The following is a 26,903-nucleotide window of genomic DNA, read 5'->3' as shown; positions in this document are numbered from 1 at the left end:
TCAACTCTGTGCAGGCCGTGCTTTTAGGGAACAAGCTTTGGCTGATGCAGGTGGATCAATCTGTCATCTCACGGGTATTGGACTACCTTACTGGACGACGTCAGTGTGTGTGACTGCAGGGCTGTGTCTGAGACAAGGCAGTGTGCAGTGTTGGGGCATCCCAGGGGACTGCTAGCGCAATTCCTGTTCAAGCTGTACACTTCTGACTTCAGGTATAACACAGAGTCATGTCATCTACAAACATTGTCTGATGACACGGTAAGGACAGGCACAATCAGTGACAGACTGTTACAGCTGCGCTGTGTTAAAGAGCCCCATGTAAGACCTTTTCTACCCATTGCTATATGGCTCTACAATGAGACTCCATGCTGCAGACATGGTACTGACCTCCTGCTGTCCGACCTGTGCTGAATCACATCACGATATCACCTCTCTTGTTAATGCACGCCATGCAATATATCATAACAGCTGGTGTAATGTCACTCTCACTGCACACTTTAGACTGTAAGTACTGCTAATGATTTCCTAGTTATGTTTATACTCATTGGGTTGTGAACCTCCTCATACCACTTAGTGCAATACTTGCTCTCATGTAAGTACAACAAATCTGTCTTATTTTCTGTGTAAATGTGCAAATAGATGTATTTTTATTCCCATTCTTTCATAATTTACTCTAACATATGTTTAATTTCATATTTCTCCCTAATTCATGTCTGTTTTTATTTCTGCCTATTACATGTAAGTTTATGGGGAATTATATGACTCGCTACTGTCCCACTAAAATTTCCCTTCAGGGTCAGTAAAGTTTTATCGATCTACATCTCCACCTTGCCGCGAACTAAACCAAATCAAAGCCATACAAGCCGCGTGCAGAAAGCAGCTGCTGGCGGACACGGACGTGTTTCTGCTTGGGATCGAACCGGGGGCCTTTCACGTGTAAGGCGAACGTGATAACCTCTACACCACAGAAACTCGTGATACAAGAGTCTGTCTCTGATCAGCAGTTTTTGTTAGATGTAGCTATCGCCGCTCAAGTGAAAATCAACAATTTGAAGCTATTGAACGTTTCCACTGTTGTTGCACCGTGAAAGCCGAGTGGTGCTAGAAAGTGTTCTGCATATTCCCACTATTATTGTTCTTGGAAGGTGAGTGTATCAAGATTCTATGGCTGTGAAGGGCGGTGTGCTCCTGCCTGGAGATCTTAGCAACTGCTTTCGTAGAGAGAGGAATTAGCTCAAATGGTAGAGCGCTCGCTTAGCGTGCGAGAGGTAGCGGGATCGATGCCTGCGTTCTCCAGCGTGGCTTGGTCTGTGCACGTCCCTTCGCGCAAAATTGACTGATCGGTGTCTTTTGCGCACTTGCGATTGACCCGCTGCACAGCCTTCCAGCGACGCTTGCTAGTTGAAGTCCCCTTGCAGGCAGCGCAGCCTAAGGCAAAATCAAACGTGGCCCGTACGGGGATCGAACCCGCGACCTTGGCGTTATTAGCACCACGCTCTAACCAGCTGAGCTAACCGGCCAAATCTTGCACGCACCTGCTCCCAGGTGTGGCAGAGCAAGACCATTTTGACTGTTGTTTTTGGCCAGACAGATAAAGCATCGCTCTGAAGATGCCTGCAAGGGCATTGCAGCGAGCATCTTAGCTTGAGCGAGACCTGATGGCATTGAACCTAGGCTGCTAAAGCTGTGTGCAGAGCGACTATGTGAATTTCTTCAGCACATCTTTAGTCTGAGCTGCAGCATGAAGAGAGTCTCAGTTATGTGGAAAACATCTTGAGTGGTTCCTGTCCCCAAGAAAAGGCAACCAATATCACTAAATGATTATCGACCTGGTGCACTGACATCCCACTTAGTGAAGACATTTGAAAAGCAGCTAATGCTAGCTCATCTGAAACCTCTGGTCAGAACAGCTCTTGACCCTCTGCAGTTTGCATATCAGGATGCCAATGGAGTGGATGACTGCTGGACAGAAATTACTCTCACCTGGACACAAAAGGCAGCATTGTGAGGATCACGTTCTTCGTTTTCTCCAGTGCGTTCAACTCTGTGCAGGCCGTGCTTTTAGGGAACAAGCTTTGGCTGATGCAGGTGGATCAATCTGTCATCTCACGGGTATTGGACTACCTTACTGGACGACGTCAGTGTGTGTGACTGCAGGGCTGTGTCTGAGACAAGGCAGTGTGCAGTGTTGGGGCATCCCAGGGGACTGCTAGCCCAATTCCTGTTCAAGCTGTACACTTCTGACTTCAGGTATAACACAGAGTCATGTCATCTGCAAACATTGTCTGATGACACGGTAAGGAAAGGCACAATCAGTGACAGACTGTTACAGCTGCGCTGTGTTAAAGAGCCCCATGTAAGACCTTTTCTACCCATTGCTATATGGCTCTACAATGAGACTCCATGCTGCAGACATGGTACTGACCTCCTGCTGTCCGACCTGTGCTGAATCACATCACGATATCACCTCTCTTGTTAATGCACGCCATGCAATATATCATAACAGCTGGTGTAATGTCACTCTCACTGCACACTTTAGACTGTAAGTACTGCTAATGATTTCCTAGTTATGTTTATACTCATTGGGTTGTGAACCTCCTCATACCACTTAGTGCAATACTTGCTCTCATGTAAGTACAACAAATCTGTCTTATTTTCTGTGTAAATGTGCAAATAGATGTATTTTTATTCCCATTCTTTCATAATTTACTCTAACATATGTTTAATTTCATATTTCTCCCTAATTCATGTCTGTTTTTATTTCTGCCTATTACATGTAAGTTTATGGGGAATTATATGACTCGCTACTGTCCCACTAAAATTTCCCTTCAGGGTCAGTAAAGTTTTATCGATCTACATCTCCACCTTGCCGCGACCTAAACCAAATCAAAGCCATACAAGCCGCGTGCAGAAAGCAGCTGCTGGCGGACACGGACGTGTTTCTGCTTGGGATCGAACCGGGGGCCTTTCACGTGTAAGGCGAACGTGATAACCTCTACACCACAGAAACTCGTGATACAAGAGTCTGTCTCTGATCAGCAGTTTTTGTTAGACGTAGCTATCGCCGCTCAAGTGAAAATCAACAATTTGAAGCTATTGAACGTTTCCACTGTTGTTGCACCGTGAAAGCCGAGTGGTGCTAGAAAGTGTTCTGCATATTCCCACTATTATTGTTCTTGGAAGGTGAGTGTATCAAGATTCTATGGCTGTGAAGGGCGGTGTGCTCCTGCCTGGAGATCTTAGCAACTGCTTTCGTAGAGAGAGGAATTAGCTCAAATGGTAGAGCGCTCGCTTAGCATGCGAGAGGTAGCGGGATCGATGCCTGCGTTCTCCAGCGTGGCTTGGTCTGCGCACGTCCCTTCGCGCAAAATTGACTGACCGGTGTCTTTTGCGCACTTGCGATTGACCCGCTGCACAGCCTTCCAGCGACGCTTGCTAGTTGAAGTCCCCTTGCAGGCAGCGCAGCCTAAGGCAAAATCAAACGTGGCCCGTACGGGGATCGAACCCGCGACCTTGGCGTTATTAGCACCACGCTCTAACCAGCTGAGCTAACCGGCCAAATCTTGCACGCACCTGCTCCCAGGTGTGGCAGAGCAAGACCATTTTGACTGGTGTTTTTGGCCAGACAGATAAAGCATCGCTCTGAAGATGCCTGCAAGGGCATTGCAGCGAGCATCTCAGCTTGAGCGAGACCTGATGGCATTGAACCCATCCATCCTTCCATCCATTTTCTAAGCCGCTTCTCCGTCAGGGCTGCTAAAGCTGTGTGCGGAGCGACTGTGTGAATTTCTCCAGCATATCTTTAGTCTGAGCTGCAGCATGAAGAGAGTCTCAGTTATGTGGAAAACATCTTGAGTGGTTCCTGTCCCCAAGAAAAGGCAACCAATATCACTAAATGATTATCGACCTGGTGCACTGACATCCCACTTAGTGAAGACATTTGAAAAGCAGCTAATGCTAGCTCATCTGAAACCTCTGGTCAGAACAGCTCTTGACCCTCTGCAGTTTGCATATCAGGATGCCAATGGAGTGGATGACTGCTGGACAGAAATTACTCTCACCTGGACACAAAAGGCAGCATTGTGAGGATCACGTTCTTCGTTTTCTCCAGTGCGTTCAACTCTGTGCAGGCCGCGCTTTTAGGGAACAAGCTTTGGCTGATGCAGGTGGATCAATCTGTCATCTCACGGGTATTGGACTACCTTACTGGACGACGTCAGTGTGTGTGACTGCAGGGCTTTGTCTGAGACAAGGCAGTGTGCAGTGTTGGGGCATCCCAGGGGACTGCTAGCCCAATTCCTGTTCAAGCTGTACACTTCTGACTTCAGGTATAACACAGAGTCATGTCATCTGCAAACATTGTCTGATGACACGGTAAGGAAAGGCACAATCAGTGACAGACTGTTACAGCTGCGCTGTGTTAAAGAGCCCCATGTAAGACCTTTTCTACCCATTGCTATATGGCTCTACAATGAGACTCCATGTTGCAGACATGGTACTGACCTCCTGCTGTCCGACCTGTGCTGAATCACATCACGATATCACCTCTCTTGTTAATGCACGCCATGCAATATATCATAACAGCTGGTGTAATGTCACTCTCACTGCACACTTTAGACTGTAAGTACTGCTAATGATTTCCTAGTTATGTTTATACTCACTGGGTTGTGAACCTCCTCATACCACTTAGTGCAATACTTGCTCTCATGTAAGTACAACAAATCTGTCTTATTTTCTGTGTAAATGTGCAAATAGATGTATTTTTATTCCCATTCTCTCATAATTTACTCTAACATATGTTTAATTTCATATTTCTCCCTAATTCATGTCTGTTTTTGCTTCTGCCTATTACATGTAAGTTTATGGGGAATTATATGACTCGCTACTGTCCCACTAAAATTTCCCTTCAGGGTCAGTAAAGTTTTATCGATCTACATCTCCACCTTGCCGCGAACTAAACCAAATCAAAGCCATACAAGCCGCGTGCAGAAAGCAGCTGCTGGCGTACACAGACGCGTTTCTGCCCGGGATCGAACCGGGGGCCTTTCGCGTGTAAGGCGAACGTGATAACCTCTACACCACAGAAACTCGTGATACAAGAGTCTGTCTCTGATCAGCAGTTTTTGTTAGATGTAGCTATCGCCGCTCAAGTGAAAATCAACAATTTGAAGCTATTGAACGTTTCCACTGTTGTTGCACCGTGAAAGCCGAGTGGTGCTAGAAAGTGTTCTGCATATTCCCACTATTATTGTTCTTGGAGTGTGAGTGTATCAAGATTCTATGGCTGTGAAGGGCGGTGTGCTCCTGCCTGGAGATCTTAGCAACTGCTTTCGTAGAAAGGGGAATTAGCTCAAATGGTAGAGCGCTCGCTTAGCATGCGAGAGGTAGCAGGATCGATGCCGGCATTCTCCAGAGTGGCTTGGTCTTCACATGTCTCTTCACGCAAAATTGACTGACCGGTGTCTTTTGCGCACTTGCGATTGACCCGCTGCACAGCCTTCCAGCGACGCTTGCTAGTTGAAGTCCCCTTGCAGGCAGCGCAGCCTAAGGCAAGATCAAACGTGGCCCGTACGGGGATCGAACCCGCGACCTTGGCGTTATTAACACCACGCTCTAACCATCTGAGCTAACCGGCCAAATCTTGCACGCACCTGCTCCCAGGTGTGGCAGAGCAAGACCATTTTGACTGTTGTTTTTGGCCAGACAGATAAAGCATCGCTCTGAAGATGCCTGCAAGGGCATTGCAGCGAGCATCTCAGCTTGAGCGAGACCTGATGGCATTGAACCTAGGCTGCTAAAGCTGTGTGCAGAGCGACTATGTGAATTTCTTCAGCACATCTTTAGTCTGAGCTGCAGCATGAAGAGAGTCTCAGTTATGTGGAAAACATCTTGAGTGGTTCCTGTCCCCAAGAAAAGGCAACCAATATCACTAAATGATTATCGACCTGGTGCACTGACATCCCACTTAGTGAAGACATTTGAAAAGCAGCTAATGCTAGCTCATCTGAAACCTCTGGTCAGAACAGCTCTTGACCCTCTGCAGTTTGCATATCAGGATGCCAATGGAGTGGATGACTGCTGGACAGAAATTACTCTCACCTGGACACAAAAGGCAGCATTGTGAGGATCACGTTCTTCGTTTTCTCCAGTGCGTTCAACTCTGTGCAGGCCGCGCTTTTAGGGAACAAGCTTTGGCTGATGCAGGTGGATCAATCTGTCATCTCACGGGTATTGGACTACCTTACTGGACGACGTCAGTGTGTGTGACTGCAGGGCTTTGTCTGAGACAAGGCAGTGTGCAGTGTTGGGGCATCCCAGGGGACTGCTAGCCCAATTCCTGTTCAAGCTGTACACTTCTGACTTCAGGTATAACACAGAGTCATGTCATCTGCAAACATTGTCTGATGACACGGTAAGGAAAGGCACAATCAGTGACAGACTGTTACAGCTGCGCTGTGTTAAAGAGCCCCATGTAAGACCTTTTCTACCCATTGCTATATGGCTCTACAATGAGACTCCATGTTGCAGACATGGTACTGACCTCCTGCTGTCCGACCTGTGCTGAATCACATCACGATATCACCTCTCTTGTTAATGCACGCCATGCAATATATCATAACAGCTGGTGTAATGTCACTCTCACTGCACACTTTAGACTGTAAGTACTGCTAATGATTTCCTAGTTATGTTTATACTCACTGGGTTGTGAACCTCCTCATACCACTTAGTGCAATACTTGCTCTCATGTAAGTACAACAAATCTGTCTTATTTTCTGTGTAAATGTGCAAATAGATGTATTTTTATTCCCATTCTCTCATAATTTACTCTAACATATGTTTAATTTCATATTTCTCCCTAATTCATGTCTGTTTTTGCTTCTGCCTATTACATGTAAGTTTATGGGGAATTATATGACTCGCTACTGTCCCACTAAAATTTCCCTTCAGGGTCAGTAAAGTTTTATCGATCTACATCTCCACCTTGCCGCGAACTAAACCAAATCAAAGCCATACAAGCCGCGTGCAGAAAGCAGCTGCTGGCGTACACAGACGCGTTTCTGCCCGGGATCGAACCGGGGGCCTTTCGCGTGTAAGGCGAACGTGATAACCTCTACACCACAGAAACTCGTGATACAAGAGTCTGTCTCTGATCAGCAGTTTTTGTTAGATGTAGCTATCGCCGCTCAAGTGAAAATCAACAATTTGAAGCTATTGAACGTTTCCACTGTTGTTGCACCGTGAAAGCCGAGTGGTGCTAGAAAGTGTTCTGCATATTCCCACTATTATTGTTCTTGGAGTGTGAGTGTATCAAGATTCTATGGCTGTGAAGGGCGGTGTGCTCCTGCCTGGAGATCTTAGCAACTGCTTTCGTAGAAAGGGGAATTAACTCAAATGGTAGAGCGCTCGCTTAGCATGCGAGAGGTAGCAGGATCGATGCCGGCATTCTCCAGAGTGGCTTGGTCTTCACATGTCCCTTCACGCAAAATTGACTGACCGGTGTCTTTTGCGCACTTGCGATTGACCCGCTGCACAGCCTTCCAGCGACGCTTGCTAGTTGAAGTCCCCTTGCAGGCAGCGCAGCCTAAGGCAAGATCAAACGTGGCCCGTACGGGGATCGAACCCGCGACCTTGGCGTTATTAGCACCACGCTCTAACCATCTGAGCTAACCGGCCAAATCTTGCACGCACCTGCTCCCAGGTGTGGCAGAGCAAGACCATTTTGACTGTTGTTTTTGGCCAGACAGATAAAGCATCGCTCTGAAGATGCCTGCAAGGGCATTGCAGCGAGCATCTCAGCTTGAGCGAGACCTGATGGCATTGAACCTAGGCTGCTAAAGCTGTGTGCAGAGCGACTATGTGAATTTCTTCAGCACATCTTTAGTCTGAGCTGCAGCATGAAGAGAGTCTCAGTTATGTGGAAAACATCTTGAGTGGTTCCTGTCCCCAAGAAAAGGCAACCAATATCACTAAATGATTATCGACCTGGTGCACTGACATCCCACTTAGTGAAGACATTTGAAAAGCAGCTAATGCTAGCTCATCTGAAACCTCTGGTCAGAACAGCTCTTGACCCTCTGCAGTTTGCATATCAGGATGCCAATGGAGTGGATGACTGCTGGACAGAAATTACTCTCACCTGGACACAAAAGGCAGCATTGTGAGGATCACGTTCTTCGTTTTCTCCAGTGCGTTCAACTCTGTGCAGGCCGTGCTTTTAGGGAACAAGCTTTGGCTGATGCAGGTGGATCAATCTGTCATCTCACGGGTATTGGACTACCTTACTGGACGACGTCAGTGTGTGTGACTGCAGGGCTGTGTCTGAGACAAGGCAGTGTGCAGTGTTGGGGCATCCCAGGGGACTGCTAGCCCAATTCCTGTTCAAGCTGTACACTTCTGACTTCAGGTATAACACAGAGTCATGTCATCTGCAAACATTGTCTGATGACACGGTAAGGAAAGGCACAATCAGTGACAGACTGTTACAGCTGCGCTGTGTTAAAGAGCCCCATGTAAGACCTTTTCTACCCATTGCTATATGGCTCTACAATGAGACTCCATGCTGCAGACATGGTACTGACCTCCTGCTGTCCGACCTGTGCTGAATCACATCACGATATCACCTCTCTTGTTAATGCACGCCATGCAATATATCATAACAGCTGGTGTAATGTCACTCTCACTGCACACTTTAGACTGTAAGTACTGCTAATGATTTCCTAGTTATGTTTATACTCATTGGGTTGTGAACCTCCTCATACCACTTAGTGCAATACTTGCTCTCATGTAAGTACAACAAATCTGTCTTATTTTCTGTGTAAATGTGCAAATAGATGTATTTTTATTCCCATTCTTTCATAATTTACTCTAACATATGTTTAATTTCATATTTCTCCCTAATTCATGTCTGTTTTTATTTCTGCCTATTACATGTAAGTTTATGGGGAATTATATGACTCGCTACTGTCCCACTAAAATTTCCCTTCAGGGTCAGTAAAGTTTTATCGATCTACATCTCCACCTTGCCGCGACCTAAACCAAATCAAAGCCATACAAGCCGCGTGCAGAAAGCAGCTGCTGGCGGACACGGACGTGTTTCTGCTTGGGATCGAACCGGGGGCCTTTCACGTGTAAGGCGAACGTGATAACCTCTACACCACAGAAACTCGTGATACAAGAGTCTGTCTCTGATCAGCAGTTTTTGTTAGACGTAGCTATCGCCGCTCAAGTGAAAATCAACAATTTGAAGCTATTGAACGTTTCCACTGTTGTTGCACCGTGAAAGCCGAGTGGTGCTAGAAAGTGTTCTGCATATTCCCACTATTATTGTTCTTGGAAGGTGAGTGTATCAAGATTCTATGGCTGTGAAGGGCGGTGTGCTCCTGCCTGGAGATCTTAGCAACTGTTTTCGTAGAGAGAGGAATTAGCTCAAATGGTAGAGCGCTCGCTTAGCATGCGAGAGGTAGCGGGATCGATGCCTGCGTTCTCCAGCGTGGCTTGGTCTGCGCACGTCCCTTCGCGCAAAATTGACTGACCGGTGTCTTTTGCGCACTTGCGATTGACCCGCTGCACAGCCTTCCAGCGACGCTTGCTAGTTGAAGTCCCCTTGCAGGCAGCGCAGCCTAAGGCAAAATCAAACGTGGCCCGTACGGGGATCGAACCCGCGACCTTGGCGTTATTAGCACCACGCTCTAACCAGCTGAGCTAACCGGCCAAATCTTGCACGCACCTGCTCCCAGGTGTGGCAGAGCAAGACCATTTTGACTGGTGTTTTTGGCCAGACAGATAAAGCATCGCTCTGAAGATGCCTGCAAGGGCATTGCAGCGAGCATCTCAGCTTGAGCGAGACCTGATGGCATTGAACCCATCCATCCTTCCATCCATTTTCTAAGCCGCTTCTCCGTCAGGGCTGCTAAAGCTGTGTGCAGAGCGACTATGTGAATTTCTTCAGCACATCTTTAGTCTGAGCTGCAGCATGAAGAGAGTCTCAGTTATGTGGAAAACATCTTGAGTGGTTCCTGTCCCCAAGAAAAGGCAACCAATATCACTAAATGATTATCGACCTGGTGCACTGACATCCCACTTAGTGAAGACATTTGAAAAGCAGCTAATGCTAGCTCATCTGAAACCTCTGGTCAGAACAGCTCTTGACCCTCTGCAGTTTGCATATCAGGATGCCAATGGAGTGGATGACTGCTGGACAGAAATTACTCTCACCTGGACACAAAAGGCAGCATTGTGAGGATCACGTTCTTCGTTTTCTCCAGTGCGTTCAACTCTGTGCAGGCCGCGCTTTTAGGGAACAAGCTTTGGCTGATGCAGGTGGATCAATCTGTCATCTCACGGGTATTGGACTACCTTACTGGACGACGTCAGTGTGTGTGACTGCAGGGCTTTGTCTGAGACAAGGCAGTGTGCAGTGTTGGGGCATCCCAGGGGACTGCTAGCCCAATTCCTGTTCAAGCTGTACACTTCTGACTTCAGGTATAACACAGAGTCATGTCATCTGCAAACATTGTCTGATGACACGGTAAGGAAAGGCACAATCAGTGACAGACTGTTACAGCTGCGCTGTGTTAAAGAGCCCCATGTAAGACCTTTTCTACCCATTGCTATATGGCTCTACAATGAGACTCCATGTTGCAGACATGGTACTGACCTCCTGCTGTCCGACCTGTGCTGAATCACATCACGATATCACCTCTCTTGTTAATGCACGCCATGCAATATATCATAACAGCTGGTGTAATGTCACTCTCACTGCACACTTTAGACTGTAAGTACTGCTAATGATTTCCTAGTTATGTTTATACTCACTGGGTTGTGAACCTCCTCATACCACTTAGTGCAATACTTGCTCTCATGTAAGTACAACAAATCTGTCTTATTTTCTGTGTAAATGTGCAAATAGATGTATTTTTATTCCCATTCTCTCATAATTTACTCTAACATATGTTTAATTTCATATTTCTCCCTAATTCATGTCTGTTTTTGCTTCTGCCTATTACATGTAAGTTTATGGGGAATTATATGACTCGCTACTGTCCCACTAAAATTTCCCTTCAGGGTCAGTAAAGTTTTATCGATCTACATCTCCACCTTGACGCGAACTAAACCAAATCAAAGCCATACAAGCCGCGTGCAGAAAGCAGCTGCTGGCGTACACAGACGCGTTTCTGCCCGGGATCGAACCGGGGGCCTTTCGCGTGTAAGGCGAACGTGATAACCTCTACACCACAGAAACTCGTGATACAAGAGTCTGTCTCTGATCAGCAGTTTTTGTTAGACGTAGCTATCGCCGCTCAAGTGAAAATCAACAATTTGAAGCTATTGAACGTTTCCACTGTTGTTGCACCGTGAAAGCCGAGTGGTGCTAGAAAGTGTTCTGCATATTCCCACTATTATTGTTCTTGGAGTGTGAGTGTATCAAGATTCTATGGCTGTGAAGGGCGGTGTGCTCCTGCCTGGAGATCTTAGCAACTGCTTTCGTAGAAAGGGGAATTAGCTCAAATGGTAGAGCGCTCGCTTAGCATGCGAGAGGTAGCAGGATCGATGCCGGCATTCTCCAGAGTGGCTTGGTCTTCACATGTCCCTTCACGCAAAATTGACTGACCGGTGTCTTTTGCGCACTTGCGATTGACCCGCTGCACAGCCTTCCAGCGACGCTTGCTAGTTGAAGTCCCCTTGCAGGCAGCGCAGCCTAAGGCAAGATCAAACGTGGCCCGTACGGGGATCGAACCCGCGACCTTGGCGTTATTAACACCACGCTCTAACCATCTGAGCTAACCGGCCAAATCTTGCACGCACCTGCTCCCAGGTGTGGCAGAGCAAGACCATTTTGACTGTTGTTTTTGGCCAGACAGATAAAGCATCGCTCTGAAGATGCCTGCAAGGGCATTGCAGCGAGCATCTCAGCTTGAGCGAGACCTGATGGCATTGAACCTAGGCTGCTAAAGCTGTGTGCAGAGCGACTATGTGAATTTCTTCAGCACATCTTTAGTCTGAGCTGCAGCATGAAGAGAGTCTCAGTTATGTGGAAAACATCTTGAGTGGTTCCTGTCCCCAAGAAAAGGCAACCAATATCACTAAATGATTATAGACCTGGTGCACTGACATCCCACTTAGTGAAGACATTTGAAAAGCAGCTAATGCTAGCTCATCTGAAACCTCTGGTCAGAACAGCTCTTGACCCTCTGCAGTTTGCATATCAGGATGCCAATGGAGTGGATGACTGCTGGACAGAAATTACTCTCACCTGGACACAAAAGGCAGCATTGTGAGGATCACGTTCTTCGTTTTCTCCAGTGCGTTCAACTCTGTGCAGGCCGCGCTTTTAGGGAACAAGCTTTGGCTGATGCAGGTGGATCAATCTGTCATCTCACGGGTATTGGACTACCTTACTGGACGACGTCAGTGTGTGTGACTGCAGGGCTTTGTCTGAGACAAGGCAGTGTGCAGTGTTGGGGCATCCCAGGGGACTGCTAGCCCAATTCCTGTTCAAGCTGTACACTTCTGACTTCAGGTATAACACAGAGTCATGTCATCTGCAAACATTGTCTGATGACACGGTAAGGAAAGGCACAATCAGTGACAGACTGTTACAGCTGCGCTGTGTTAAAGAGCCCCATGTAAGACCTTTTCTACCCATTGCTATATGGCTCTACAATGAGACTCCATGCTGCAGACATGGTACTGACCTCCTGCTGTCCGACCTGTGCTGAATCACATCACGATATCACCTCTCTTGTTAATGCACGCCATGCAATATATCATAACAGCTGGTGTAATGTCACTCTCACTGCACACTTTAGACTGTAAGTACTGCTAATGATTTCCTAGTTATGTTTATACTCACTGGGTTGTGAACCTCCTCATACCACTTAGTGCAATACTTGCTCTCATGTAAGTACAACAAATCTGTCTTATTTTCTGTGTAAATGTGCAAATAGATGTATTTTTATTCCCATTCTCTCATAATTTACTCTAACATATGTTTAATTTCATATTTCTCCCTAATTCATGTCTGTTTTTGATTCTGCCTATTACATGTAAGTTTATGGGGAATTATATGACTCGCTACTGTCCCACTAAAATTTCCCTTCAGGGTCAGTAAAGTTTTATCGATCTACATCTCCACCTTGCCGCGAACTAAACCAAATCAAAGCCATACAAGCCGCGTGCAGAAAGCAGCTGCTGGCGTACACAGACGTGTTTCTGCCCGGGATCGAACCGGGGGCCTTTCGCGTGTAAGGCGAACGTGATAACCTCTACACCACAGAAACTCGTGATACAAGAGTCTGTCTCTGATCAGCAGTTTTTGTTAGACGTAGCTATCGCCGCTCAAGTGAAAATCAACAATTTGAAGCTATTGAACGTTTCCACTGTTGTTGCACCGTGAAAGCCGAGTGGTGCTAGAAAGTGTTCTGCATATTCCCACTATTATTGTTCTTGGAGGGTGAGTGTATCAAGATTCTATGGCTGTGAAGGGCGGTGTGCTCCTGCCTGGAGATCTTAGCAACTGCTTTCGTAGAGAGGGGAATTAGCTCAAATGGTAGAGCGCTCGCTTAGCATGCGAGAGGTAGCGGGATCGATGCCCGCATTCTCCAGAGTGGCTTGGTCTTCACATGTCCCTTCACGCAAAATTGACTGACCGGTGTCTTTTGCGCACTTGCGATTGACCCGCTGCACAGCCTTCCAGCGACGCTTGCTAGTTGAAGTCCCCTTGCAGGCAGCGCAGCCTAAGGCAAAATCAAACGTGGCCCGTACGGGGATCGAACCCGCGACCTTGCAATTATTAGCACCACGCTCTAACCAACTGAGCTAACCGGCCAAATCTAGCATGCACCTGCTCCCAGGTGTGGCAGAGCAAGACCATTTTGACTGTTGTTTTTGGCCAGACAGATAAAGCATCGCTCTGAAGATGCCTGCAAGGGCATTGCAGCGAGCATCTCAGCTTGATCAAGACCTGATGGCATTGAACCTAGGCTGCTAAAGCTGTGTGCGGAGCGACTATGTGAATTTCTTCAGCACATCTTTAGTCTGAGCTGCAGCATGAAGAGAGTCTCAGTTATGTGGCAAACATCTTGAGTGGTTCCTGTCCCCAAGAAAAGGCAACCAATATCACTAAATGATTATCGACCTGGTGCACTGACATCCCACTTAGTGAAGACATTTGAAAAGCAGCTAATGCTAGCTCATCTGAAACCTCTGGTCAGAACAGCTCTTGACCCTCTGCAGTTTGCATATCAGGATGCCAATGGAGTGGATGACTGCTGGACAGAAATTACTCTCACCTGGACACAAAAGGCAGCATTGTGAGGATCACGTTCTTCGTTTTCTCCAGTGCGTTCAACTCTGTGCAGGCCGTGCTTTTAGGGAACAAGCTTTGGCTGATGCAGGTGGATCAATCTGTCATCTCACGGGTATTGGACTACCTTACTGGACGACGTCAGTGTGTGTGACTGCAGGGCTGTGTCTGAGACAAGGCAGTGTGCAGTGTTGGGGCATCCCAGGGGACTGCTAGCCCAATTCCTGTTCAAGCTGTACACTTCTGACTTCAGGTATAACACAGAGTCATGTCATCTGCAAACATTGTCTGATGACACGGTAAGGAAAGGCACAATCAGTGACAGACTGTTACAGCTGCGCTGTGTTAAAGAGCCCCATGTAAGACCTTTTCTACCCATTGCTATATGGCTCTACAATGAGACTCCATGCTGCAGACATGGTACTGACCTCCTGCTGTCCGACCTGTGCTGAATCACATCACGATATCACCTCTCTTGTTAATGCACGCCATGCAATATATCATAACAGCTGGTGTAATGTCACTCTCACTGCACACTTTAGACTGTAAGTACTGCTAATGATTTCCTAGTTATGTTTATACTCATTGGGTTGTGAACCTCCTCATACCACTTAGTGCAATACTTGCTCTCATGTAAGTACAACAAATCTGTCTTATTTTCTGTGTAAATGTGCAAATAGATGTATTTTTATTCCCATTCTTTCATAATTTACTCTAGCATATGTTTAATTTCATATTTCTCCCTAATTCATGTCTGTTTTTATTTCTGCCTATTACATGTAAGTTTATGGGGAATTATATGACTCGCTACTGTCCCACTAAAATTTCCCTTCAGGGTCAGTAAAGTTTTATCGATCTACATCTCCACCTTGCCGCGAACTAAACCAAATCAAAGCCATACAAGCCGCGTGCAGAAAGCAGCTGCTGGCGGACACGGACGTGTTTCTGCTTGGGATCGAACCGGGGGCCTTTCACGTGTAAGGCGAACGTGATAACCTCTACACCACAGAAACTCGTGATACAAGAGTCTGTCTCTGATCAGCAGTTTTTGTTAGACGTAGCTATCGCCGCTCAAGTGAAAATCAACAATTTGAAGCTATTGAACGTTTCCACTGTTGTTGCACCGTGAAAGCCGAGTGGTGCTAGAAAGTGTTCTGCATATTCCCACTATTATTGTTCTTGGAAGGTGAGTGTATCAAGATTCTATGGCTGTGAAGGGCGGTGTGCTCCTGCCTGGAGATCTTAGCAACTGCTTTCGTAGAGAGAGGAATTAGCTCAAATGGTAGAGCGCTCGCTTAGCATGCGAGAGGTAGCGGGATCGATGCCTGCGTTCTCCAGCGTGGCTTGGTCTGCGCACGTCCCCTCGCGCAAAATTGACTGACCGGTGTCTTTTGCGCACTTGCGATTGACCCGCTGCACAGCCTTCCAGGTGTGGCAGAGCAAGACCATTTTGACTGTTGTTTTTGGCCAGACAGATAAAGCATCGCTCTGAAGATGCCTGCAAGGGCATTGCAGCGAGCATCTCAGCTTGAGCGAGACCTGATGGCATTGAACCCATCCATCCATCCATCCATTTTCTAAGCCGCTTCTCCGTCAGGGCTGCTAAAGCTGTGTGCAGAGCGACTGTGTGAATTTCTTCAGCACATCTTTAGTCTGAGCTGCAGCCTGAAGAGAGTCTCAGTTATGTGGAAAACATCTTGAGTGGTTCCTGTCCCCAAGAAAAGGCAACCAATATCACTAAATGATTATCGACCTGGTGCACTGACATCCCACTTAGTGAAGACATTTGAAAAGCAGCTAATGCTAGCTCATCTGAAACCTCTGGTCAGAACAGCTCTTGACCCTCTGCAGTTTGCATATCAGGATGCCAATGGAGTGGATGACTGCTGGACAGAAATTACTCTCACCTGGACACAAAAGGCAGCATTGTGAGGATCACGTTCTTCATTTTCTCCAGTGCGTTCAACTCTGTGCAGGCCGCGCTTTTAGGGAACAAGCTTTGGCTGATGCAGGTGGATCAATCTGTCATCTCACGGGTATTGGACTACCTTACTGGACGACGTCAGTGTGTGTGACTGCAGGGCTGTGTCTGAGACAAGGCAGTGTGCAGTGTTGGGGCATCCCAGGGGACTGCTAGCCCAATTCCTGTTCAAGCTGTACACTTCTGACTTCAGGTATAACACAGAGTCATGTCATCTGCAAACATTGTCTGATGACACGGTAAGGAAAGGCACAATCAGTGACAGACTGTTACAGCTGCGCTGTGTTAAAGAGCCCCATGTAAGACCTTTTCTACCCATTGCTATATGGCTCTACAATGAGACTCCATGCTGCAGACATGGTACTGACCTCCTGCTGTCCGACCTGTGCTGAATCACATCACGATATCACCTCTCTTGTTAATGCACGCCATGCAATATATCATAACAGCTGGTGTAATGTCACTCTCACTGCACACTTTAGACTGTAAGTACTGCTAATGATTTCCTAGTTATGTTTATACTCATTGGGTTGTGAACCTCCTCATACCACTTAGTGCAATACTTGCTCTCATGTAAGTACAACAAATCTGTCTTATTTTCTGTGTAAATGTGAAAATAGATGTATTTTTATTCCCATTCTTTCATAATTTACTCTAGCATATGTTTAATTTCATATTTCTCCCTAATTCATGTCTGTTTTTATTTCTGCCTATTACATGTAAGTTTATGGGGAATTATATGACTCGCTACTGTCCCACTAAAATTTCCCTTCAGGGTCAGTAAAGTTTTATCGATCTACATCTCCACCTTGCCGCGAACTAAACCAAATCAAAGCCATACAAGCCGCGTGCAGAAAGCAGCTGCTGGCGTACACAGACGTGTTTCTGCCCGGGATCGAACCGGGGGCCTTTCGCGTGTAAGGCGAACGTGATAACCTCTACACCACAGAAAGTCGTGATACAAGAGTCTGTCTCTGATCAGCAGTTTTTGTTAGACGTAGCTATCGCCGCTCAAGTGAAAATCAACAATTTGAAGCTATTGAACGTTTCCACTGTTGTTGCACCGTGAAAGCCGAGTGGTGCTAGAAAGTGTTCTGCATATTCCCACTATTATTGTTCTTGGAGGGTGAGTGTATCAAGATTCTATGGCTGTGAAGGGCGGTGTGCTCCTGCCTGGAGATCTTGGCAACTGTTTTCGTAGAGAGGGGAATTAGCTCAAATGGTAGAGCGCTCGCTTAGCATGCGAGAGGTAGCGGGATCGATGCCCGCATTCTCCAGAGTGGCTTGGTCTTCACATGTCCCTTCGCGCAAAATTGACTGACCGATGTCTTTTGCGCACTTGCGATTGACCCGCTGCACAGCCTTCCAGCGACGCTTGCTAGTTGAAGTCCCCTTGCAGGCAGCGCAGCCTAAGGCAAAATCAAACGTGGCCCGTACGGGGATCGAACCCGCGACCTTACGGTTATTAGCACCACACTCTAACCAACTGAGCTAACCGGCCAAATCTAGCACGCACCTGCTCCCAGGTGTGGCAGAGCAAGACCATTTTGACTATATTTTTTGGCCAGACAGATAAAGCATCGCTCTGAAGATGCCTGCAAGGGCATTGCAGCGAGCATCTCAGCTTGAGCGAGACCTGATGGCATTGAACCTAGGCTGCTAAAGCTGTGTGCGGAGCGACTGTGTGAATTTCTTCAGCACATCTTTAGTCTGAGCTGCAGCCTGAAGAGAGTCTCAGTTATGTGGAAAACATCTTGAGTGGTTCCTGTCCCCAAGAAAAGGCAACCAATATCACTAAATGATTATCGACCTGGTGCACTGACATCCCACTTAGTGAAGACATTTGAAAAGCAGCTAATGCTAGCTCATCTGAAACCTCTGGTCAGAACAGCTCTTGACCCTCTGCAGTTTGCATATCAGGATGCCAATGGAGTGGATGACTGCTGGACAGAAATTACTCTCACATGGACACAAAAGGCAGCATTGTGAGGATCACGTTCTTCGTTTTCTCCAGTGCGTTCAACTCTGTGCAGGCCGCGCTTTTAGGGAACAAGCTTTGGCTGATGCAGGTGGATCAATCTGTCATCTCACGGGTATTGGACTACCTTACTGGACGACGTCAGTGTGTGTGACTGCAGGGCTTTGTCTGAGACAAGGCAGTGTGCAGTGTTGGGGCATCCCAGGGGACTGCTAGCCCAATTCCTGTTCAAGCTGTACACTTCTGACTTCAGGTATAACACAGAGTCATGTCATCTGCAAACATTGTCTGATGACACGGTAAGGAAAGGCACAATCAGTGACAGACTGTTACAGCTGCGCTGTGTTAAAGAGCCCCATGTAAGACCTTTTCTACCCATTGCTATATGGCTCTACAATGAGACTCCATGCTGCAGACATGGTACTGACCTCCTGCTGTCCGACCTGTGCTGAATCACATCACGATATCACCTCTCTTGTTAATGCACGCCATGCAATATATCATAACAGCTGGTGTAATGTCACTCTCACTGCACACTTTAGACTGTAAGTACTGCTAATGATTTCCTAGTTATGTTTATACTCATTGGGTTGTGAACCTCCTCATACCACTTAGTGCAATACTTGCTCTCATGTAAGTACAACAAATCTGTCTTATTTTCTGTGTAAATGTGCAAATAGATGTATTTTTATTCCCATTCTTTCATAATTTACTCTAGCATATGTTTAATTTCATATTTCTCCCTAATTCATGTCTGTTTTTATTTCTGCCTATTACATGTAAGTTTATGGGGAATTATATGACTCGCTACTGTCCCACTAAAATTTCCCTTCAGGGTCAGTAAAGTTTTATCGATCTACATCTCCACCTTGACGCGAACTAAACCAAATCAAAGCCATGTGCAGAAAGCAGCTGCTGGCGTACACAGACGCGTTTCTGCCCGGGATCGAACCGGGGGCCTTTCGCGTGTAAGGCGAACGTGATAACCTCTACACCACAGAAACTCGTGATACAAGAGTCTGTCTCTGATCAGCAGTTTTTGTTAGACGTAGCTATCGCCGCTCAAGTGAAAATCAACAATTTGAAGCTATTGAACGTTTCCACTGTTGTTGCACCGTGAAAGCCGAGTGGTGCTAGAAAGTGTTCTGCATATTCCCACTATTATTGTTCTTGGAGGGTGAGTGTATCAAGATTCTATGGCTGTGAAGGGCGGTGTGCTCCTGCCTGGAGATCTTAGCAACTGCTTTCATAGAGAGGGGAATTAGCTCAAATGGTAGAGCGCTCGCTTAGCATGCGAGAGGTAGCGGGATCGATGCCCGCATTCTCCAGAGTGGCTTGGTCTTCACATGTCCCTTCGCGCAAAATTGACTGACCGGCGTCTTTTGCGCACTTGCGATTGACCCGCTGCACAGCCTTCCAGCGACGCTTGCTAGCTGAAGTCCCCTTGCAGGCAGCGCAGCCTAAGGCAAAATCAAACGTGGCCCGTACGGGGATCGAACCCGCGACCTTACGGTTATTAGCACCACACTCTAACCAACTGAGCTAACCGGCCAAATCTAGCACGCACCTGCTCCCAGGTGTGGCAGAGCAAGACCATTTTGACTATATTTTTTTGGCCAGACAGATAAAGCATCGCTCTGAAGATGCCTGCAAGGGCATTGCAGCGAGCATCTCAGCTTGATCAAGACCTGATGGCATTGAACCTAGGCTGCTAAAGCTGTGTGCGGAGCGACTGTGTGAATTTCTTCAGCACATCTTTAGTCTGAGCTGCAGTCTGAAGAGAGTCTCAGTTATGTGGCAAACATCTTGAGTGGTTCCTGTCCCCAAGAAAAGGCAACCAATATCACTAAATGATTATCGACCTGGTGCACTGACATCCCACTTAGTGAAGACATTTGAAAAGCAGCTAATGCTAGCTCATCTGAAACCTCTGGTCAGAACAGCTCTTGACCCTCTGCAGTTTGCATATCAGGATGCCAATGGAGTGGATGACTGCTGGACAGAAATTACTCTCACCTGGACACAAAAGGCAGCATTGTGAGGATCACGTTCTTCATTTTCTCCAGTGCGTTCAACTCTGTGCAGGCCGCGCTTTTAGGGAACAAGCTTTGGCTGATGCAGGTGGATCAATCTGTCATCTCACGGGTATTGGACTATCTTACTGGACGACGTCAGTGTGTGTGACTGCAGGGCTGTGTCTGAGACAAGGCAGTGTGCAGTGTTGGGGCATCCCAGGGGACTGCTAGCCCAATTCCTGTTCAAGCTGTACACTTCTGACTTCAGGTATAACACAGAGTCATGTCATCTGCAAACATTGTCTGATGACACGGTAAGGAAAGGCACAATCAGTGACAGACTGTTACAGCTGCGCTGTGTTAAAGAGCCCCATGTAAGACCTTTTCTACCCATTGCTATATGGCTCTACAATGAGACTCCATGCTGCAGACATGGTACTGACCTCCTGCTGTCCGACCTGTGCTGAATCACATCACGATATCACCTCTCTTGTTAATGCACGCCATGCAATATATCATAACAGCTGGTGTAATGTCACTCTCACTGCACACTTTAGACTGTAAGTACTGCTAATGATTTCCTAGCTATGTTTATACTCATTGGGTTGTGAACCTCCTCATACCACTTAGTGCAATACTTGCTCTCATGTAAGTACAACAAATCTGTCTTATTTTCTGTGTAAATGTGAAAATAGATGTATTTTTATTCCCATTCTTTCATAATTTACTCTAGCATATGTTTAATTTCATATTTCTCCCTAATTCATGTCTGTTTTTATTTCTGCCTATTACATGTAAGTTTATGGGGAATTATATGACTCGCTACTGTCCCACTAAAATTTCCCTTCAGGGTCAGTAAAGTTTTATCGATCTACATCTCCACCTTGACGCGAACTAAACCAAATCAAAGCCATACAAGCCACGTGCAGAAAGCAGCTGCTGGCGTACACAGACGTGTTTCTGCCCGGGATCGAACCGGGGGCCTTTCGCGTGTAAGGCGAACGTGATAACCTCTACACCACAGAAACTCGTGATACAAGAGTCTGTCTCTGATCAGCAGTTTTTGTTAGACGTAGCTATCGCCGCTCAAGTGAAAATCAACAATTTGAAGCTATTGAACGTTTCCACTGTTGTTGCACCGTGAAAGCCGAGTGGTGCTAGAAAGTGTTCTGCATATTCCCACTATTATTGTTCTTGGAGGGTGAGTGTATCAAGATTCTATGGCTGTGAAGGGCGGTGTGCTCCTGCCTGGAGATCTTGGCAACTGTTTTCGTAGAGAGGGGAGTTAGCTCAAATGGTAGAGCGCTCGCTTAGCATGCGAGAGGTAGCGGGATCGATGCCCGCATTCTCCAGAGTGGCTTGGTCTTCACATGTCCCTTCGCGCAAAATTGACTGACCGATGTCTTTTGCGCACTTGCGATTGACCCGCTGCACAGCCTTCCAGCGACGCTTGCTAGTTGAAGTCCCCTTGCAGGCAGCGCAGCCTAAGGCAAAATCAAACGTGGCCCGTACGGGGATCGAACCCGCGACCTTACGGTTATTAGCACCACACTCTAACCAACTGAGCTAACCGGCCAAATCTAGCACGCACCTGCTCCCAGGTGTGGCAGAGCAAGACCATTTTGACTATATTTTTTGGCCAGACAGATAAAGCATTGCTCTGAAGATGCCTGCAAGGGCATTGCAGCGAGCATCTCAGCTTGATCAAGACCTGATGGCATTGAACCTAGGCTGCTAAAGCTGTGTGCGGAGCGACTGTGTGAATTTCTTCAGCACATCTTTAGTCTGAGCTGCAGTCTGAAGAGAGTCTCAGTTATGTGGCAAACATCTTGAGTGGTTCCTGTCCCCAAGAAAAGGCAACCAATATCACTAAATGATTATCGACCTGGTGCACTGACATCCCACTTAGTGAAGACATTTGAAAAGCAGCTAATGCTAGCTCATCTGAAACCTCTGGTCAGAACAGCTCTTGACCCTCTGCAGTTTGCATATCAGGATGCCAATGGAGTGGATGACTGCTGGACAGAAATTACTCTCACCTGGACACAAAAGGCAGCATTGTGAGGATCACGTTCTTCATTTTCTCCAGTGCGTTCAACTCTGTGCAGGCCGCGCTTTTAGGGAACAAGCTTTGGCTGATGCAGGTGGATCAATCTGTCATCTCACGGGTATTGGACTATCTTACTGGACGACGTCAGTGTGTGTGACTGCAGGGCTGTGTCTGAGACAAGGCAGTGTGCAGTGTTGGGGCATCCCAGGGGACTGCTAGCCCAATTCCTGTTCAAGCTGTACACTTCTGACTTCAGGTATAACACAGAGTCATGTCATCTGCAAACATTGTCTGATGACACGGTAAGGAAAGGCACAATCAGTGACAGACTGTTACAGCTGCGCTGTGTTAAAGAGCCCCATGTAAGACCTTTTCTACCCATTGCTATATGGCTCTACAATGAGACTCCATGCTGCAGACATGGTACTGACCTCCTGCTGTCCGACCTGTGCTGAATCACATCACGATATCACCTCTCTTGTTAATGCACGCCATGCAATATGTCATAACAGCTGGTGTAATGTCACTCTCACTGCACACTTTAGACTGTAAGTACTGCTAATGATTTCCTAGTTATGTTTATACTCATTGGGTTGTGAACCTCCTCATACCACTTAGTGCAATACTTGCTCTCATGTAAGTACAACAAATCTGTCTTATTTTCTGTGTAAATGTGCAAATAGATGTATTTTTATTCCCATTCTTTCATAATTTACTCTAGCATATGTTTAATTTCATATTTCTCCCTAATTCATGTCTGTTTTTATTTCTGCCTATTACATGTAAGTTTATGGGGAATTATATGACTCGCTACTGTCCCAGTAAAATTTCCCTTCAGGGTCAGTAAAGTTTTATCGGTCTACATCTCCACCTTGCCGCGAACTAAACCAAATCAAAGCCATGCAACAGCAGCCGGACAAGCCGCGTGCAGAAAGCGGCCGTGGACGAGTTTCTGCCCGGGATCGAAGCGGGGGCCTTTCGCGTGTAAGGCGAACATGATAACCTCTACACCACAGAAACTCGTGATACAAGAATCTGTCTCTGATCAGCAGTTTTTGTTAGACGTAGCTATCGCCGCTCAAGTGAAAATCAACCTGCATTGGCTTTAGCGGATGCAGCCACGTTCTTTTTCCAGGCGTTGGTGGTATAGTGGTAAGCATAGCTGCCTTCCAAGCAGTTGACCCGGGTTTGATTCCCGGCCAACGCATCAGCTTTAGCGTGCCTGGGGAAATGCGCTGTGGACAAACCTTCCGCAGGAATGTTGCAGGTACTGTCTGCTATATTAACCAGGAAATCTTCATGTCCATGACTTTTTAATCATGGCCACTCCCAAGAATTTGAAGCTGTTCACCGTTTCCACTGTTGTTGCACCGTGAAAGCCGAGTGGTGCTAGAAAGTGTTGTGCATATTCCCACTATTATTGTTCTTGGAGGGTGAGTGTATCAAGATTCTATAGCTGTGAAGGGCGGTGTGCTCCTGCCTGGAGATCTTAGCAACTGCTTTCGTAGAGAGGGGAATTAGCTCAAAGTGTAGAGCGCTCGCTTAGCAGGCTAAAGGTAGCTTGATCGATGCCCGCATTCTCCAGCGTGGCTTGGTCTGCACACGTCCCTTTACGCAAAATTGACTGACCGGTGTCTTTTGCGCACTTGCGATTGACCCGCTGCACAGCCTTCCAGCGACGCTTGCTAGTTGAAGTCCCCTTGCAGGCAGCGCAGCCTAAGGCAAAATCAAACGTGGCACGTACGGGGATCGAACCCGCGACCTTTCGCATGCTAAGCGAGCGCTCTACGGAGGAGAGGAGAGACAGGAAGAGGAAGAGACAGGAAGACGCTATGCTGTAGTAACGCCGAGTTCAACGCGAACCTCGGCAATATTGAGCAAGGCAGCAAGTCAGTAATCTATAAACCACATGGATTAGTTTTCTTAGCCAACACAGTTATAAAACAACTTTAAAAGCTATAAAATTTATATTAATAAACTACTCACTACCGGAAGTACACTGGAGGACGGTGAAGAAGGTCTGGACAGTCTGCAAGCTTACATCGACGAGTGTTTCGACCGAGTCGTAATGGGAAAACCAACCAACACTCCGTCCAGCAGCAAAGGAGCTCCATCCACCAAGAGGAGTCGCCCAGAAGATTCACCAGGGGCTTCTTCTCAGTCCAGCGAAGTGGCGGACACTTTGGAGTCCATTGATAAGAAGCTGTCCAGTTTCGACGCTCGCCTCTCCATTTTGGAAATTCTTCACAAGGAGTTTCAGGCTCTCCGGGAGTCGGTAGAGTTCAGCCAACAGCAGGTGGAAGCACTCGCTGTGGAGAACGCCGCTCTCAGAGAGTCGGTGAATTCCCTCACCAAGGGAGTGACCCGGCTCTCGGAGGAGAATAAAAAAATCAGGGAAACCGTCACCGAGCTCCAGGCCCGCAGCATGAGGGACAACCTCGTGTTTTCGGGTCTACCGGAGAAATCGGAGGAAAACCCGGAAACGACAGTGAAGGAGTTTTTGCAATCCTACCTGAAGCTCCCGGAGGACACCGTTAAAACCATCAATTTCGATCGTGTTCACTGTATAGGAGCTAAGCGACCCGGGGCACACAGACCCAGACCAATCATAGCCAAATTCGAATGTTTCAAGCAGAAAGAGCTGGTGAAGAGCCGCGGACGGGAGCTGAGAGGAACGGACTTCAGCGTCAACGATCAGTTTCCTAAAGAGATCCTGGAGCGACGCAAAATCCTGTTCCCTCTCCGGAAAAAACATATTCAAGAAGGTTCACGAGCTATCATTGCGGTGGACAAACTCTATATAAACGGACAGCTCTATCGCGACCAGGAAACCACGCCATGGCTATACTGATCAGGTGACCTATGTATACAAACGCCTTTTTTCTCTATCTTCTTTGTTTTGTTTTTTTTCTTTTTTACATGTCTGTATATAACAATTAATGCCGGTTCAGACAGCATAGTGGACTTTATGTTAAGTAATATTATTTTTATTTTATTTTTATTATTATTATTATTTTTTTTTCTCTCTCTTTTTTTTTTTTTTTTCCCCCTCATTCTTTTGCTATATTTGTCACTTTGGAGCACCCTTTCCTTTTCTTTTCTTTCTGCATCCAACATGTTTGCTACACAACACACACAATGCTATACAGGACACACAACATGCAATGTACACTCACATACACATCCACACACACACACACACATCTTCAGTGAGCACGCAACACTTTCTCGATTAATTTCAATATGAGCACACTGAGGTTTGTTTCATGGAATGTGCGTGGAGTTGGTTCAAGGGAGAAGAAGGTGAAAATTATTAACCGGTTAAACGACTTACAGGCTGACATTGTGTTCCTACAGGAGACACATGTGTCCAGAACATCTGCACACACACTCTCCTCTTCACAGTTTCCTCATATGTACTCAGCCTGTTACAACTCTAAACAAAGAGGTGTAGCTATATTAATTATCAAAAGGATAAACTTCTCTATTAGAAACACGATGTCAGACCCCGAAGGCAGATTTATAATACTTAATCTATCTATTCAGAATATAGATTTATGTATTGCCAGTATATATGGACCAAATGTTGATGATCCCTCCTTCTTTCATACCTTCTTCACCTCACTTGCTGATCACTCTGATACCACAATTGTAATAGGAGGGGACTTCAACCTGGTACTTAATGCAGAGATTGACAGGCTTAGTACAGCAGTGAGTCAAAGAAACTGGCAGTCTGCAGACATTCTTAAACAATACATGAAGGATTTTGGTCTTTGCGATGCTTGGCGCTCACATCACCCCACTCTGAGAGATTATAGTTTTTTCTCACAAGTACATCACTCCCACTCCCGCTTGGTTTACTTTTTAGTCAGTAGCTCCATGATGACGGAAATCACAGACACTCAGATACATCCTATCACTATTAGTGATCACGCACCTGTATCTATGTCTCTGACACAGAAACGAGTTACACCACCAACTAGGAACTGGAGATTTAATACATCATTACTTAAAGAACAAGATTTCATTAATTATTTTAAACGAGAGTGGGCTATATACTTAGAACAAAATAATCTGCCGGAAATATCGCCATGTGTTCTATGGGAAGCAGGAAAGGCAGTAATGCGGGGTAAAATAATTTCTTACTGCGCACATAAGAAAAATAAAGAAAAAACACTTATATTAGAATTGGAACAGAAAATTAAATCTTTAGAAAATGCGTATGCTGCATCACCACAAGAAAATATAATTAACAGCCTGAGGAAACTTAAATTGGAATTAAATGAAATACTTGATAAGAAGACACAATTTATGTTGCAGAGGTTGCGTCTGGAAAACTTTGAACATGGAAATAAATCTGGAAAATTCCTGGCCAATCAGTTAAAACTGAATAAAGAAAAAACAGCTATTCACTCTATTAAAGACTCGGTCGGTAATATTACTCATGACCCACAACAAATAAATAACTCCTTTAAAGACTTTTATGAAGCCTTATACTCATCACAGATTAATCCATCTGATGCTGAAATTGAAAAATTTCTTAATGACATAAATCTTCCTAAATTAAATGAGGA

The 26,903-nt window shown here is 46.3% G+C and overlaps 26 non-coding genes across 26 annotated transcripts; 4 read left to right on the top strand and 22 right to left on the bottom strand.

Moving 5' to 3' along the window:
- Window positions 1-899: 899 nt before the first annotated feature.
- trnav-uac lies at window positions 900-972 on the bottom strand. Its single transcript has one exon. It is a non-coding gene; the product is annotated as a tRNA-Val (tRNA).
- Window positions 973-1,446: 474 nt separating this feature from the next.
- trnai-aau lies at window positions 1,447-1,520 on the bottom strand. The gene has a single exon. It is a non-coding gene; the product is annotated as a tRNA-Ile (tRNA).
- Window positions 1,521-2,937: 1,417 nt separating this feature from the next.
- On the bottom strand, window positions 2,938-3,010 carry trnav-uac. The gene has a single exon. It is a non-coding gene; the product is annotated as a tRNA-Val (tRNA).
- Window positions 3,011-3,484: 474 nt separating this feature from the next.
- Window positions 3,485-3,558, bottom strand: trnai-aau. Its single transcript has one exon. It is a non-coding gene; the product is annotated as a tRNA-Ile (tRNA).
- Window positions 3,559-5,015: 1,457 nt separating this feature from the next.
- Window positions 5,016-5,088, bottom strand: trnav-uac. The gene has a single exon. It is a non-coding gene; the product is annotated as a tRNA-Val (tRNA).
- Window positions 5,089-5,562: 474 nt separating this feature from the next.
- Window positions 5,563-5,636, bottom strand: trnai-aau. Its single transcript has one exon. It is a non-coding gene; the product is annotated as a tRNA-Ile (tRNA).
- Window positions 5,637-7,053: 1,417 nt separating this feature from the next.
- Window positions 7,054-7,126, bottom strand: trnav-uac. Its single transcript has one exon. It is a non-coding gene; the product is annotated as a tRNA-Val (tRNA).
- A 474-nt stretch (window positions 7,127-7,600) lies between these two features.
- On the bottom strand, window positions 7,601-7,674 carry trnai-aau. The gene has a single exon. It is a non-coding gene; the product is annotated as a tRNA-Ile (tRNA).
- A 1,417-nt stretch (window positions 7,675-9,091) lies between these two features.
- Window positions 9,092-9,164, bottom strand: trnav-uac. Its single transcript has one exon. It is a non-coding gene; the product is annotated as a tRNA-Val (tRNA).
- A 474-nt stretch (window positions 9,165-9,638) lies between these two features.
- On the bottom strand, window positions 9,639-9,712 carry trnai-aau. Its single transcript has one exon. It is a non-coding gene; the product is annotated as a tRNA-Ile (tRNA).
- Window positions 9,713-11,169: 1,457 nt separating this feature from the next.
- Window positions 11,170-11,242, bottom strand: trnav-uac. The gene has a single exon. It is a non-coding gene; the product is annotated as a tRNA-Val (tRNA).
- Window positions 11,243-11,716: 474 nt separating this feature from the next.
- On the bottom strand, window positions 11,717-11,790 carry trnai-aau. Its single transcript has one exon. It is a non-coding gene; the product is annotated as a tRNA-Ile (tRNA).
- Window positions 11,791-13,207: 1,417 nt separating this feature from the next.
- Window positions 13,208-13,280, bottom strand: trnav-uac. Its single transcript has one exon. It is a non-coding gene; the product is annotated as a tRNA-Val (tRNA).
- A 251-nt stretch (window positions 13,281-13,531) lies between these two features.
- On the top strand, window positions 13,532-13,604 carry trnaa-agc. Its single transcript has one exon. It is a non-coding gene; the product is annotated as a tRNA-Ala (tRNA).
- A 150-nt stretch (window positions 13,605-13,754) lies between these two features.
- trnai-aau lies at window positions 13,755-13,828 on the bottom strand. Its single transcript has one exon. It is a non-coding gene; the product is annotated as a tRNA-Ile (tRNA).
- Window positions 13,829-15,245: 1,417 nt separating this feature from the next.
- Window positions 15,246-15,318, bottom strand: trnav-uac. The gene has a single exon. It is a non-coding gene; the product is annotated as a tRNA-Val (tRNA).
- Window positions 15,319-17,166: 1,848 nt separating this feature from the next.
- trnav-uac lies at window positions 17,167-17,239 on the bottom strand. The gene has a single exon. It is a non-coding gene; the product is annotated as a tRNA-Val (tRNA).
- A 251-nt stretch (window positions 17,240-17,490) lies between these two features.
- On the top strand, window positions 17,491-17,563 carry trnaa-agc. The gene has a single exon. It is a non-coding gene; the product is annotated as a tRNA-Ala (tRNA).
- A 150-nt stretch (window positions 17,564-17,713) lies between these two features.
- trnai-aau lies at window positions 17,714-17,787 on the bottom strand. The gene has a single exon. It is a non-coding gene; the product is annotated as a tRNA-Ile (tRNA).
- A 1,408-nt stretch (window positions 17,788-19,195) lies between these two features.
- On the bottom strand, window positions 19,196-19,268 carry trnav-uac. The gene has a single exon. It is a non-coding gene; the product is annotated as a tRNA-Val (tRNA).
- A 251-nt stretch (window positions 19,269-19,519) lies between these two features.
- trnaa-agc lies at window positions 19,520-19,592 on the top strand. The gene has a single exon. It is a non-coding gene; the product is annotated as a tRNA-Ala (tRNA).
- Window positions 19,593-19,742: 150 nt separating this feature from the next.
- On the bottom strand, window positions 19,743-19,816 carry trnai-aau. The gene has a single exon. It is a non-coding gene; the product is annotated as a tRNA-Ile (tRNA).
- A 1,418-nt stretch (window positions 19,817-21,234) lies between these two features.
- Window positions 21,235-21,307, bottom strand: trnav-uac. Its single transcript has one exon. It is a non-coding gene; the product is annotated as a tRNA-Val (tRNA).
- A 251-nt stretch (window positions 21,308-21,558) lies between these two features.
- On the top strand, window positions 21,559-21,631 carry trnaa-agc. Its single transcript has one exon. It is a non-coding gene; the product is annotated as a tRNA-Ala (tRNA).
- Window positions 21,632-21,781: 150 nt separating this feature from the next.
- Window positions 21,782-21,855, bottom strand: trnai-aau. The gene has a single exon. It is a non-coding gene; the product is annotated as a tRNA-Ile (tRNA).
- A 1,421-nt stretch (window positions 21,856-23,276) lies between these two features.
- On the bottom strand, window positions 23,277-23,349 carry trnav-uac. The gene has a single exon. It is a non-coding gene; the product is annotated as a tRNA-Val (tRNA).
- Between the last annotated feature and the right edge of the window lie 3,554 nt (window positions 23,350-26,903).

This window comes from Pygocentrus nattereri, chromosome 16 (genome assembly GCF_015220715.1).
Source record: "Pygocentrus nattereri isolate fPygNat1 chromosome 16, fPygNat1.pri, whole genome shotgun sequence".
Classification (NCBI taxonomy): domain Eukaryota; kingdom Metazoa; phylum Chordata; class Actinopteri; order Characiformes; family Serrasalmidae; genus Pygocentrus; species Pygocentrus nattereri.
This window is presented reverse-complemented; position numbering and strand designations above follow the sequence as displayed.